The following is a 12,463-nucleotide window of genomic DNA, read 5'->3' as shown; positions in this document are numbered from 1 at the left end:
AATGTTTAGGAGGATTTACATGATTCAACAAACTCGGCACAAACCTTCAAACTTTTCTGACTTAAGCCCAATTTATTATAAAAAAAAAAAAATGTTATCCCCTTTTCTCCCCAATTTTGGAATGCCCAATTCCCACTACTTAGTAGGTCCTTGTGGTGGTGCGGTTACTGACCTCAGTCCGTGTGGTGGAGGGTAAGTCTCAGTTGCCTCCCCTTCTGAGACAGTCAATCCGCACATCTTATCACGTGGCTCGTTGTGCATGACACCGCGGAGACTCACAACATGTGGAGGCTCATGCTACTCTCCGTGATCCACGCACAACTTACCACCCGCCCCATTGAGAGCGAGAACCAAGGAGGTTACCCCATGTGACTCTACCCTCCCTAGCAACCGGGCCAATTTGGTTGCTTAGGAGACCTGGCTGGAGTCACTTAGCATGCGCTGGATTCGAAATTGTGACTCCAGGAGTCAGCGTCTTTACTCGCTGAGCTACCCAGGCCCCCGAAAATTTTGTTTTTTAATGTAACATGAGGGGTTAAGAATCACAATTTATGATGCTAGTATTGTCAGATTTTATAGCTGATTTGAAATATGTTCTTTTATCGTAATCTTTACCAACCGTTTTTGAGATTTTGGTCTTTTTCCATTCAAGTAGATAGGAGCTGCACTGGCATGACTGGAAATAGCCGCCCGAGAGCGTGTCAAAGATGGCTGACAGCGGACTTGCTAGAAAGACTTTGGTTTCTCTCTCTCTTTTTGTTTTAAAGCTTTTTTTTTTTTTAACTTTCAGACCTGGCTCTGTCAAGCAAACATCGAAGTTTGACTTAAAAAATGTATCCTATATCATTTGTGCAATTGTTTCTAAGAAATAAAATGTTGGGCTTTGCAATCTTTCATTAAAATGCATGAAGTTCCTCTGCCTCTGAAATGACTTTTCTTTTTAGCTGATATCACAAGTTCCTCTTCATTTTTAAAACCCCTCCCCTCCAACCAACTGGATCCATTCTGGTATGCGTCACTTTTCACAATCCAATCAATTCCTGATAAAATCAATTCCCATTCTATACTTTTTCTGGTTTAATATCCTATTTCACTTGGAAATAAGACTACAGAGGTCAAATGTGTTGCGAACGTTGTTTCTTGTTGACTCTAAAAAATAGTGACCGCACCTTAAATACGTATCTTCATGTTGACTAAAAGTCCAAGTTATTTTTCAGCTACCCTATTAATAACATTAAATGGTATTATAACATTTAATACATATTCAGTTTAAAAGATTAAATGGTAAGTTTACATTTTGCACAATAAGCCTACAGTCTGGTGCCCAATCATTGCTCACATCAGGGCATCGGTCTAGTCAAATAAATTCAGGGTCTCCTACATATGGTGTCTTGTTTCGACAAATGTCAATTCTGTACTTGTTTTGTGTTCCTGTGTCCGAGCATAAGGGAGACGCTTTACTTTGCTGAGTGCAAGGAGGACGATAAAAATAATAAAAAGTGTGGCCTACTTGCTATGTGTGGTCATTCATTGTACATGGGAAGGGCCTTTATTACTTCAACTACATTAACAGCTCCTTAAGATTAATAATATCTAATAAACCATATCATCAAATTAATCTCAATAAGATGGCCCACAAATTTGTTTGGTTTAAGCATTAGTTTACTCAAGTCGTTTTAATCCCAACACTTTACACTGTTCCTTAATATGCAGTTTGTGTTCGGAGTGTTCTCTTCATGCTTTCAGAAGTCCCATAATGTCCAATGTATACTGTGATACTGCCATGTGCTGAAAGCCTCAAAATGCCTTATGTATATACTGTGTCATGTGTGCATCAAATCCCACAATGTCCTGTGCACACTGTGTAAACTGAGAAAATGTCAAGCTGTCTGTCCGCACAAACAAATTAAATAGTTTTAAGCAAATAAAGCACCAGGGTCAGTTGGAAAAAACAAAATTTTAATTCCTGTGTGTTCACATGGATGAACAACAATTTGACTTTTAACTTTGAATAATGTTTTTGGCCAATCCCCATGGTGATCGTCTCGACTAAAAATGACTATAGAGAGAAATCTCTATTTCTTTTGAAAAACACATGCACATTTATTACTGTGTAGCTTGCGGACGGGTAAAGAACATTCAAAATACATAGAAGAATAATTCCAAGTCCTACATGATGACATAATAAAATTGTACAAAATAATGAAATGTATTTAGCTGTCAAAAGCTGGTTCAACTGATTACCAGCACTTAAAGTGCTATTGTATTGCGAATGTACAAATGTATTTTTTTAAACTACTGTACAAACACTTTTATTGTCTGTCATCACATGACCTTACATTGGTCTGCGCTTGGTGGTGTTGGCATGGAAGACTGGGCTCCACTAATGCGGAGACTCAGCCCTTGGAAGGTATCAAAAAAAGAGTCGTCATTTTTGGTGGCAGTCTTGTTTTTCAAGTGTGTCCTCTGAACAGGTTTCTGAAAAAATACAAAGAAAAAAAAAGTTTGGCCACCATGCTCTGTGCTTTCACAAAATTAATGGCAAGACGAAACATTACAAACTCACCTTTGTGTAGCGGTGTGGACTTCTGTAGTGTACTCTCAGTGCTGCCTTTTCTGCATTCTTCTGTGCAAACTTCACCTGTCTCAATTGTCTGTTCAAACAGAAGATCCAACAATTAGAAACATCATACATGAAACAACAAAGATCAGCAATTGGCCATGGAGAAATTATATGCATTACTTAAGAGAAGCTCATAGAGGATGTTATACAGAATATTTGAGACTGACAGCCTCAGATTGAACTTAGTTTTTTTGCATCCGTCTGCGCTGTTTTTCTATTGTTTTCCTAAACATGCATAAGACAGACATTTTTTTCTCCCCTTTTCTCCCCAATTTGGCATGCCCAGTTCCCAATGCGCTCTAGGTCCTCATGGTGGCGTAGTGATTCGCCTCAATCTTGGTGGCGGAGGACGAATCTCAGTTGCCTCCTAGTCTGAGAACGTCAATCCGCGCATTTTATCACGTGGCTTGTTGAGCGTGTTACTGCAGAGACCTAGCATGTGTGGAGGCTTCATGCTATTCTCTGCAGCATCCACGCACAACTCACCATGAGTGAGAGCGAGAACCACATTATAGTGACCACGAGGAGGTTAACCCAGTGTGACTCTACCCAGCCTAGCAACCGGGCCAAATGCTTGCTTAGGAAGCCTGACTGGAGTCACTCAGCATGATGGATTTGAACTTGCGACTCCAGGTGTGGTAGTCAGTGTCTTTACTTGCTGAGCTACCCAGGCCCCTAAGACATACATCTTTGACCATTGCGCTGTGTCTCACTTTTTTTTCCCCTCAGTGTCTCGCACTGGAGTGCCATGTTTGTTTATGTCGTGTCGAGTTAAAAAGAGCGTACATTTTTAAAAGTGAGTCTCGAGACTGCATCTGGCTTTTTTAGCGCAATAACGCATCTGGTCTGAACATGAAATAAGATAAAGTTATGTGTTTGAAACATAAATGTGAATACAACAATTTGGCACGTACAATATGGAAGGCAGTTTTTGCCACATGAAAAAAAATTGTGCTTTGCTAAGTCTACTATGAGATGCTAAGTCTTATTACACGGGTCTCTGGAATACTCTATTCTGATTGGTCAATGACACCATCTAGTGGTCTGATATTTCTGATTAACAATCGCACATCAGGGGATTAAGACATATCAGACCGGTCATCTGGGTATTGCAAGTCACCTTTCCTACTTCTCGGATCACTGTGCGATCTCTACAAGTTAATAAAATAAACTCAAATCAATGCTTCATGTCCACTTATTTGGTAAGTAGTAGTAATACGTGGGATAATGAGCAGTCAGATGGTCATTATTTACAAAATAAACACCAACAGATGCAAACCAGAGGTGTAATTCAGCTGTTCAGCGATTGCTTTCTTCACACTTAATTTCAATGCAGATCAATATTTATGTCCATTTATTTGGTTAGTAACCCAGTAATCCGCTTCACGTCAGGGTCCTGATCACCCTGTTGGGGTTATTTTGCAATAATAACCGGTTGACTGTACATTATCCCTTACAAATTTATGACATTAAAAATTCATAATTATTAGATTCTAAGTCATAATTTTGAGATAAAGTCAATGTTTAGATAGTAATTCATACACATTTTGAAATAAAATATAATTATAAGATAGTAGCCTAAATTAAGAGATTGTCATAATTATGACAAAGTAAAAAAAAAGTGCTTTGGTAAGTCATAATTATGAGATAACAGGTCATATTATGCAATAAAAAGTCAAAATTATGACAGATAAACGATCAAATAAACTCATAATTTTTATTTTGTCGGCTACTATCTCGTAATTTTGACTTATTTCATAAATATGACTTGGCATCTCATGATTATGACTTACCAATGCACAACTTTATTTTCACTGTGGCAAAAATTGGTTTCTATACGTACCGTTCCCTGTGCATTTCTGCTTGATAAGCCCTGATCCAAGAGGAGTCATGTGCTGTCTGGCCAAAGCAACAGGGGGCGCTCTTCCTGCGCACAGTTTTACTTTTCCTGGTAAATCCGTTCTTGACACCCGTCACGCAGCTGGTCAGCTGTCGGAGGGGGGCACCCAGGGATTTCTTCACCACAGTGTCCATCCTTTCTTTAGCGTGGGTTTATTCCTGAGCGTTAATGAGCTACCGGACTGAGTATGCTTGAGCCTTTTTCAAGCTCACTGAGACTGAGAAGATCAAGAGTCAAAATTGTTTTATTATCTCTCTGGTTCAGAAGAGAAGAGTATTTCAGATTTTTTTAAATTCAAAATATCCCAAATTAATTGAAAAAATGTATCTACATTATCTAATATTATTAATATTAATAATAACAGAACACAATCAGTTTCATGCTAAATAATGTGGTAAAACTTTAAAATAAGATTCTATTTATTGCCATTAACAAATGCATTAGGTATGAACTAGCCATGAACAAGATTTTTAACAGCATATATTTAACTTAATAAAATATAATAAAATATAAAATTGTTAGGTCATAATGCATTAACCAATATATATATATATAGTACATCTTCTAATGTTAAAAAATGTACTAGGCTACACTAGAAGTTAGCATTAACCAAGATAAATAAATGCAGTAACACATTATAGGTTGTATATTAGATAACTACATTAGCTAAACTAACAATGATTAACAATGCATTAACTAAAGTTAACAAATAGAACCTCAATCTAAAGTATTACCATAAATGCTGTGAGTACTGTTCATTGTTCATGTTTATTAATGTAGTTAAAATAATACAACTTTATTGTGATATATTACCAACTATATTAATTCTTAGGCACTAGAAATTAGTTGAAATAAACTGTGTTTAGTGTTTTCAATGCACTTTTTAGAAGACATATGCCAATAAATACATTGTATTTATTAAAAAGACATAACCTTTTCATTAGATGAAGAAATGGATGTTTTCAAAATACAAAGTCTCAATTATAATAGACTTAAAATATACAGAAGGCAAACCTAAAAGAATTCAACTTAAATATTTGTTTCAGTCTAATACGTTAATATTTTAAAGGAACAGTTCACCCAAAAATTTAAATTCTCTCATCATTTACTCACCCTCATGCCATCCCAGATGTGTGACTTTCTTTCTCCTGCTGAACAGTAATGATTTTATATATATATATATATATATATATATATATATATACACATACATACACACACAGGTGCATCTCAATAAATTAGAATGTCGTGGAAAATTTCATTTATTTCAGTAATTCAACTCAAATTGTGAAACTCGTGTATTAAATAAATTCAATGCACACAGACTGAAGTAGTTTAAGCCTTTGGTTCTTTTAATTGTGATGATTTTGGCTCACATTTAACAAAAACCCACCAATTCACTATCTCAAAAAATTAGAATATGGTGACATGCCAATCAGCTAATCAACTCAAAACACCTGCAAAGGTTTCCTGAGCCTTCAAAATGGTCTCTCAGTTTGGTTCACTAGGCTACACAATCATGGGGAAGACTGCTGATCTGACAGTTGTCCAGAAGACAATCACTGACACCCTTCACAAGGAGGTTAAGCCACAAACATTCATTGCCAAAGAAGCTGGCTGTTCACAGAGTGCTGTATCCAAGCATGTGAACAGAAAGTTGCATGGAAGGAAAAAGTGTGGAAGAAAAAGATGCACAACCAACCGGGAGAACCGCAGCCTTATGATTGTCAAGCAAATCGATTCAAGAATTTGGGTGAACTTCACAAGGAATGGACTGAGGCTGGGGTCAAGGCATCAAGAGCTACCACACACAGACATGTCAAGGAATTTGGCTACAGTTGTCGTATTCCTCTTGTTAAGCCACTCCTGAACCACAGACAACGTCAGAGGCGTCTTACCTGGGCTAAGGAGAAGAAGAACTGGACTGTTGCCCAGTGTTCCAAAGTCCTCTTTTCAGATGAGAGCAAGTTTTGTATTTCATTTGGAAACCAAGGTCCTAGAGTCTGGAGGAAGGGTGGAGAAGCTCATAACCCAAGTTGCTTGAAGTCCAGTGTTAAGTTTCCACAGTCTGTGATGATTTGGGGTGCAATGTCATCTGCTGGTGTTGGTCCATTGTGTTTTTTGAAAACCAAAGTCACTGCACCCGTTTACCAAGAAATTTTGGAGCACTTCATGCTTCCTTCTGCTGACCAGCTTTTTAAAGATGCTGATTTCATTTTCCAGCAGGATTTGGCACCTGCCCACACTGCCAAAAGCACCAAAAGTTGGTTAAATGACCATGGTGTTGGTGTGCTTGACTGGCCAGCAAACTCACCAGACCTGAACCCCATAGAGAATCTATGGGGTATTGTCAAGAGGAAAATGAGAAACAAGTGACCAAAAAATGCAGATGAGCTGAAGGCCACTGTCAAAGAAACCTGGGCTTCCATACCACCTCAGCAGTGCCACAAACTGATCACCTCCATGCCACGCCGAATTGAGGCAGTAATTAAAGCAAAAGGAGCCCCTACCAAGTATTGAGTACATATACAGTAAATGAGCATACTTTCCAGAAGGCCAACAATTCACTAAAAATGTTTTTTTTTATTGGTCTTATGATGTATTCTAATTTTTTGAGATAGTGAATCGGTGGGTTTTTGTTAAATGTGAGCCAAAATAATCACAATTAAAAGAACCAAAGACTTAAACTACTTCAGTCTGTGTGCATTGAATTTATTTAATACACGAGTTTCACAATTTGAGTTGAATTACTGAAATAAATGAACTTTTCCACGACATTCTAATTTATTGAGATGCACCTGTATATATATATATATATATATATATATCAGTTCTGTAGGTTCATACAATGCAAATGAATGGGTGCCAAAATGTTGAAGCTCCAAAAAGCACATAAAAGTAATCCATGCGTCTCCAGTGTTTTAATCCGTATTTTCAGAAGTGATTTAGTTGGTGTGGGTGAGAAACAGATAAATATAAGTCATTTTTTTGCTTGAAATGCTTCTCCCTGCCCAGTATGGGGCAATACGCATGAATAATATGAACCAGCGGAAACACAAGAAGAATGTAAAAGTGATCTGTGTAGGGTTGCACCAGCTGTGCACAAGTTCTCACGCAAGTTGGGACGTGAAGTTCACACTAAAGGCTTAGTAACTACTAGTTAGTTTGTAACCAAGTCAGTGCTTAATTTGGTTGCACCACCTGTTCTTAAGGCAAGACTTAACTAGTAGGTCGTAACCTCTCCGTAAAGTAATGCTTAGTCGCATAATATGATGTTTACCTTAATTGATCCAATAAGCAGCCTTCAAATTTGTGCGCAGAGGTGTTAAAAAGCCACAAATTTCAGTTTGATCTTGTTACGGTTGATGTTCAAACCTTGTTTGCTTACGTAACTGTCAGCTGTAATAAATTAAATCCCCATTAAAATAGGATATGTAATAAAATTAGATTTAATAAATAGTATATTTGCCCTGTGTAAATAACAATATATAGGAACTGTATCTAAAATAAATAAGGGGTGATAAATAAATACTAATACAACAGGCTGGAAAAATAGACATTTATTCATTTTAATATAATATATATTTTGAATGTGTTGAACTTTGACACTTGGCGACGCACCCTGAAAACTGCACCGTTAGATCGGTTTCATGCTGAAGAGTTGCTTAAAAGTATGTTTTTTTTCCTCTCTCGTAAATGTAAACGATTGTAAATGCCAACACCATCATATATGTCGAAAGGACTGAAGCCTGTCACGCAAAACATGAGCTCATTGATGTCATAAAATATCATTCTGCTTTTTTATGGCCGTTAGTCTGCCATAAATATTTAGTTTATACGTAGGGTTACGTTCTACCTAAGTTTAACGGTGCAACGCTCAAATATTTAGTAGTGCGTAAATTGTGATTTAGTGCCCATTTACGCCACAACTAGGCTACGTTCTTATGTACGTATAGCTGGTGCACCTGGCCCGTTTCTCATCCACACATATCATATCGCTTCTGAAGGTATAGATTTAACCAGTGGAGTCTTATGGATTATTTATATGCTGACTTACATTATTTTTGAAAATTAAAAATGTTGGCACCCATTCACTTGCATTGTATGGAAAAAAAGAGCTGAGAAATTCTTCTAAAATCTTCATTTGAGTTCAGCAGATGAAAGAAAGTCCTACACATCTGAGATGGCAAAAGTGCGAGTAAGTGATGCGAGAATTTTCATTTTTGGCTGAACTAACCCTTTAAGGGAGCAATTATACAATAAAAACTGGCAAGGTGTTAATACAATAATCAGTCAGCTCAGCCATATACATTCCAGTATAAATAAAGTACACAAATAAATGTGTGCTCGTTTTTTATGGTTGTTCCATTGCATCAAACTCTTTTCCTGATAAAAGACATTCTGAACAGCTAAAAAAAATAAAACCAAATTCCTTTCTTCAAACAGAAATATCTCACAAAACCATAAATCTAACCAAAAAGGTCAGACATACCTGATATCTGATGAAAGTCCTCAGAAGCACATCTGATCCAAGGATCTTCACCTCCAAACTCATCCTGTACCTGTTCGCTTTAGTCTAGTCTTCTTGGGCTACATGTTTATAAAGCAGCTCACTTCCAGCATCTGTTCCCTGCTAATGACCAAGTGACGTAATTCTTGATAATCACATTAGTGAAGGCGTCGCGGGGCGTTTCACAGGCACGTGAGAGCAGAAGACAACCTTTCACATATAAATCACAAACTGTATATCTGTAAACATCTATATTTTAGTGTGGCGAGGCTTCTCAACTACTGTATATTACTTAAAGGAATATTCTAGGTTCCATACAAGTTCAATCGACAGCATTTGTGGCATAATGTTGAATACTACAAAAAGTTAATTTCGACTTTTCCCTCCTTTCCTTTAAAAATCGAGGTTCCAGTGTGGCCACTTTGAATCAGAATCAGCTTTATTGCCAAGTATGCTTACACATACAAGGAATTTGTCTTGGTGACAGGAGCTTCCAGTATACAACAATACAAAAACAGCAAGATATAGATAATAATAAAAAATAAAAAAATAGTTATACACATACGTACATTCACACACATACATAGTGCAATCTAATACAAATCTGTTATCTGTTATGTACAGTGAACATTTTTTTATTTTATTTTTTTTCCCCAGAGGAATGAAATGGCAGAAGAGGTTGGATAAATATAAAAAAGACTAAACTGTATATTGCACATAGTTATTGCTCAATGGGGCAATTTAACTGTTCATGAGATGGATAGCCTGAGGGAAAAAACTGTTCCTGTGCCTGACTGTTCAGGTGCTCAGAGCTCTAAAGCGCCGGCCAGAAGGCAACAGTTCAAAAAGGTAATGGGCAGGGTGAGTGGGGTCCAGAGTGATTTTTCCAGCCTTTTTCCTCACTCTGGAAGTGTATAGTTCTTGAAGGGGGCGCAGGGGGCAACCAATAATCCTCTCAGCAGTCCGAACTGTCCTTTGTAGTCTTCTGATGTCTGATTTCATAGCTGAACCAAACCAGACAGTTACTGAAGTGCAGGGGACAGACTCAATTACTGCTGAATAGAAATGTATCGGCAGCAACTGTGGCAGGTTGAACTTCCTCAGCTGGCGAAGGAAGTACAACCTCTGCTGGGCCTTTTTCACAATGGAGTCAATGTGTGTCTCCCACTTCAGGTCCTGTGAGATGGTAGTGCCCAGGAACCTGAATGTCTCCACTGCTGCCACAGTGCTGTTTAGAATGGTGAGGGGGGGGGTGTTCCTCCTAAAGTCCACAATGATCTCCACCATTTTGAGCGTGTTCAGCTCAAGGTTGTTTTGACTGCACCAGACAGTCAGCTGTTCAACCTCCCTTCTGTATGCAGATTCATCATCATCATCTCGGATGAGGCCGATGACAGTGGTGTCGTCCGCAAACTTCAGGAGCTTGACAGAGGGGTACTTGGCAATGCAGTCATTGGTGTAGAGGGAGAAGAGTAGTGGGGAGAGCACACATCCCTGGGGGGCACCAGTGCTGATTGTACAGGTGCTGGAAGTGAGTTTCCCCTGTTTCAAAAGCTGCTGCCTGTCTGTCAGAAAGCTGGTAATCCACTGACAGATAGACAAGGGAACAGAGAGTTGGTGTAATTTATTCTGGAGTATAGCTGGAATGATGGTGTTGAAAGCCGAACTGAAGTCCACAAAAAGGATCCTTGCTTATGTCCCTGGTCTGTCCAGATGTTGCAGGATATGATGCAATCCTATGTTGACTGCATCATCCACAGACCTGTTTGCTCAATAAGCAAATTGAAGGGGATCTAGAAAGGGTCCAGTGATGTTCTTCAGGTGGGCCAACACCAGTCTCTCAAATGATTTCATGACCGCAGACGTCAGGGCGACAGGTCTATAGTCATTAAGTCCTGTGATTTTTGGTTTCTTTGGGACAGGAATAATGATTGAGCGTTTGAAGCAGCATGGGACTTCACACTGCTCCAGTGATCTATTGAAGATCTTTGTGAAGATGGGGGCCAGCTGGTTAGCACAGGATCGAAGACAGGCTGGTGAGACGCCATCTGGGCCTGAAGCCTTCCTCGTCTTTTGTTTCCAAAAGACGTGGCTCACATCATCTTCACAGATCTTAAGTGCAGGTTGAGTAGCAGGAGGGGGAGGAGGGGGGTTGCAGGAGATGTTGGTATTTGTGTGAAGTGAAGGTCAGAGTGGGTGTGGGGTGTGAGATTGGGCCTTTCAAATCTGCAGTAGAACACATTCAGGTTGTCAGGCAGTTGTTGGTCCACCACAGGGTTGGGGGTAGGAGTCCTGTAATTTGTGAGTTGTTTCATGCCACTCCACACTGATGCAGGGTCGTTAGCTGAAAACTTGTTTTTCAGCTTCTCAGAGTATCTTCTTTTAGCCAATCTGATTTTCTTGTTCAGTGTGTTCTAGGCCTGATTGTACAAGACTTCATCCCCACCCTTGCAAGCATCCTCTTTGGCCTGACGAAGCTGCCTGAGCTCTGCTGTAAACCACGGTTTGTCGTTGTTGAACTTTAAATAAGTCCTAGTAGGAATGTACATATCCTCACAGAAACTGATATATGATGTAACAGTATCTATGAGCTCACCCAGATTGGTGTATGCAGCCTCAAAAACACTCCAATCAGTGCAATCGAAGCAGGCTTGTAGATCCCGCTCTGCTTCATTGGTCCATCGCTTTACAGTCCTTACTACTGGCTTGGTTGATTTTAATTTCTGCCTGTAGGTTGGAAGATGAACCAGACAGTGTTCAGAGAAGGATTTAAAAATGATTTGTGGAGGATTTAAAAGAAATGTGAAGCTTATAATTTTATAAATGCACTTACATTGATTCTTCAGTTAAAACTCATGTATTTTTTGAGCTGTAAAGTTGTTTAAATTGTAATTTTTACAGTCATTTTAGGGTTTGTTGATATTACATGGTTACGGCAATGAAGTTGTAAAAGTGGAACTTTACACAGAAAAGGTTAAGTGATTTTATCACACTAAAATCATGTTAACACACATTTTCTTGTGGCTATACTTTTGAAAAATTGAGTATTTTAAATGTTAAAAAAATTCAATTTCAATTCCATTGTAAGTACCTCAATGTTTTTTTTTTTTTTTTTTTTTTTTTAAGAAAATGAGGGGGCAAGTTAAAGTAAATTTTTGTTGTGGTAATTAACATTATGCCACAAATGCTGTCTTTCATTAACCTTGACTTGTATTGAACCCAGAATATTCCTTTAGGAACACAATACAGCTAAATAGATACCTCACGTATGTACATTGATCTTAACAGATTAAGGGCAAAGATCTTTCCTTCAAACAGATGGTAAGGTAGGAGGGAAAACAGATGGAGGAGGGTTACAGACAAGAAACGTGTGAATGAAGTCAGGGCTTAAAGAATGACAACCAAACATTCCTTTCCACCCTCAACAACT

Source organism: Myxocyprinus asiaticus, chromosome 30, assembly GCF_019703515.2.
Source record: "Myxocyprinus asiaticus isolate MX2 ecotype Aquarium Trade chromosome 30, UBuf_Myxa_2, whole genome shotgun sequence".
NCBI lineage: Eukaryota > Metazoa > Chordata > Actinopteri > Cypriniformes > Catostomidae > Myxocyprinus > Myxocyprinus asiaticus.
This window is presented reverse-complemented; position numbering follows the sequence as displayed.